A 3,159-nucleotide genomic window follows, 5' to 3' on the forward strand; every position below is an offset into this window, starting at 1 on the left:
CTGTAGTCAAGGTGGAGGCAGACCACTGAGGTAGAGGGTGTTATAACCATGTTATTACCTGTAGTCCAGGGTAGAGCAGACCACTGAGTAGAAGGTGTTATAACCATGTTACCTGTAGTCCAGGGAGAGCAGACCACTGAGGGTGTTATAACCATGTTATTACCTGTAGTCCAGGGTAGAGCAGACCACTGAGGGTGTTATAACCATGTTATTACCTGTAGTCAGGGTCAGACCACTGAGTAGAAGGTGTTATAACCATGTTATTACCTGTAGTCAGGGTAGAGCAGACCACTGAGGAGGTGGTCCACCTGTTTAACTACCTCGGCTCCAGCCTTCTTAGCATCATGTTCTGTTACCATGGACGACAGACGATCACGTCCAGAGTGTACTCTCTAGGGAGAGACAGGCAGAGGGGCGGCAGGGTAGCCTAGTGGTTAGAGGGAAACGTAGAACATCAAACGAGCACCGACTTTGACGCCTAAACACTATGGACTGGTTTCCCCTGACAAAGATTTGAGTCTAGTCCTGAAGTAAAATGCAAAATATTAAAAAATATATATCCATTTTTATATAAAAAAAAAAATTTAAAAATGTAACCATAACGACCATCATACAATTACAAAACATCACAAGACAGTGAAAAACAGTGGAAATAGATGTTTGCGTAATGGTCTTGTGAATAAATCAGTCCTTCTCTCCATATTCTTCAAAGTGCGTTGAAGACGCAGTGAGAACAGCTCCTATAAAACCAGAGCAGCGACACAGTTCTTGTGTTCTTCTTCATCTCCTCTTTCCCAGAAAGAAAAACTACTGAGCCCGACCACTAACCTGCTGAGTTGGAAGTCTGTCCCTTTGATGAACTTGAGTTTGTCCAGCGGCACCCGATACTCTCCAGCATGGCCTTAATCACCTGCTCGTAGTACTGGACCCTCAGCTCCAGCAGCTCCCCAGGAGCCTTCATGTTGTCCAGGGAACGCGTGCAGGTCTGCAAACAGGATGGTCACCTGGGGAGGGGTCGGCGGGAGAGTGAGACAGACACACACAGATCTACAAATAGCTAATGCAAACTAGCTCGAGCTAACACTAACTAGCTAATGCAAACTAGCTCGAGCTAACACAAACTAGCTAATGCAAACTAGCTCGAGCTAACACTAACTAGCTAATGCAACCTAGCTCGAGTTAACACTAACTAGCTAATGCAACCTAGCTCGAGTTAACACTAACTAGCTAATGCAACCTAGCTCGAGCTAACACTCACTAGCTAATGCAAACTAGCTCGAGCTAACACTAACTAGCTAATGCAAACTAGCTCGAGCTAACACTAACTAGCTAATGCAACCTAGCTCGAGTTAACACTAACTAGCTAATGCAACATAGAAAAAAAATGAATAACTTTGTTTAATTTGTATTAAAAAAAAAATACAAATCGATACTTGGAGCAATAAGAAACTAGCGATCCCCCCACCCCCATCACTACAAAATAAGCTGGACAATAGTGAGGGAATCAAACACACACGCAGATCTCACCTCACACCCTGCCTTGAGAAGTCCGCAATCTTGGACATGGGGACGAAGTAGGCAACATGGGGCTTTCCTGTGGTGGCAGTTCCCAGTACACCTTCAGCTCCCTCTCTGTCAGAACCTGCTTTATCTTGTCTTCTCCAAGCACCTCCTGAAACAACATCATTAGAGAGAGAGAGAACGAGAGAGAAAGACTTCCCATATCTACTGGGTGAAATTTCACAGTGTGACATCACAGCAGCAAGATGTGTGACCTGTTGCCACGTGAAAAGGGCAACCAGTGAAGAACAAACACCTTTGTAAATACAACCCATATTTATTTTCCCTTGGGTACTTTAACCATTTGTACATTGTTACAACACTGTATATATATATATATGACATTTGTAATGTCTTTATTGTTTTGAAACTTCTGTATGTGTAATGTGTACTGTTAATTGTTATTGTTTATTTCACTTTTGTTTATTATCTATCTCACTTGCTTTGGCAATGTTAACACATGTTTCCCATGCCAATAAAGCCCCTTGAATTGAAATTGAATTGAGAGAGAGAGACACACAGAGAGAGAGAGAGACAGAGAGACTAACCTGAAGGTTCCTAGTGATGAGGTGAAGCTTCTCATCTGGGCTCAGCTGTTCTCCCATGGTGCCTCGCTCCTACACGGAGAGGAGAGAAAAGAACAGGAGGTGGTTGGCACAGTCACTGAGTATATGAGTCAGGGTGTACATCCAAAATGGCGCTCCATTCCCTATATAGTGCACTCCTTTTGGCCATGGCCCATAGGGAATATGGTGATGTTTGGGACGCACTCCTGTGACTGCTTATCAGCTATCTAACGTTAGCTAGACGACACATTTTTTTTGGACAGGTTGATAGCTAACTTAGCTATCAAGTTAGCAAAGTAAACAGTCATTTTGCAGGCTAGACGTCTATCGTTTTTATCTAGCTAGCTAGATAAGTATATTTTTAGAGTAGTTTTGTATCAAGCAGAATTCAGTCACTGGTAGTGCTCGCCTGGCTAAATAACTAGTTAGTTAGCGACTTCAGTTAGTGATGCCAGTGACAACTGAGCTGGCTATTACTGACACGTTGAGTGACTGAACCATCCATGCTAAGCGCTAACTTAGCATTTGGCTAACCATTTGTACCGAACTGGTTGTCTAAAACACAATACTTGAGTTGTTGACACTTTGAAATCATATAAAACCGTCGTATGGAGAAAAAAAAAGCATACTAGCTATAGACAATTCAATTTTTTACCTTAGAGTTAATGTCTTAACACTTGAGGTCGATGTATAAACCGTGGGAACCTGTCAATGTGTTGCATCAGCGGCGAGTGGATATCTGGGATCGACTCCACCAGACAGCAAAGGAGAGCAATCGATTTCAGAGACATAGATCGACGCGTCAGCGCTTTTCCATCGCCACCAGGTGGCGTGTAAAACGGTGCATTGGGTGTGTATACAGAGCTCTGTTATATGGAGCTCGTAGGTCTTCTTAATAAATAACCTGTCCTGATCTCCTCTACTCTAAAAACACAAGTCATACGGAGGATGTCAGCTAATACCACCGTTACCACAGATAGAAGAAGACAGGTGTTTCACTGGACCTATATAGGTGTATTCATGCCTCCCAGCC

General features: G+C 43.2%; 1 long non-coding RNA gene across 1 annotated transcript; it reads right to left on the reverse strand.

The window, feature by feature from the left end:
• Positions 1-1,556: 1,556 nt before the first annotated feature.
• On the reverse strand, positions 1,557-2,858 carry LOC135534271 (uncharacterized). The gene is made up of 3 exons (XR_010454658.1): positions 2,782-2,858; positions 2,109-2,177; positions 1,557-1,672 (listed from the first exon to the last, which is right to left on the reverse strand). It is a non-coding gene; the product is annotated as an uncharacterized LOC135534271 (long non-coding RNA).
• Between the last annotated feature and the right edge of the window lie 301 nt (positions 2,859-3,159).

This window comes from Oncorhynchus masou, unplaced genomic scaffold (genome assembly GCF_036934945.1).
Source record: "Oncorhynchus masou masou isolate Uvic2021 unplaced genomic scaffold, UVic_Omas_1.1 unplaced_scaffold_3237, whole genome shotgun sequence".
NCBI classification, from domain to species: domain Eukaryota; kingdom Metazoa; phylum Chordata; class Actinopteri; order Salmoniformes; family Salmonidae; genus Oncorhynchus; species Oncorhynchus masou.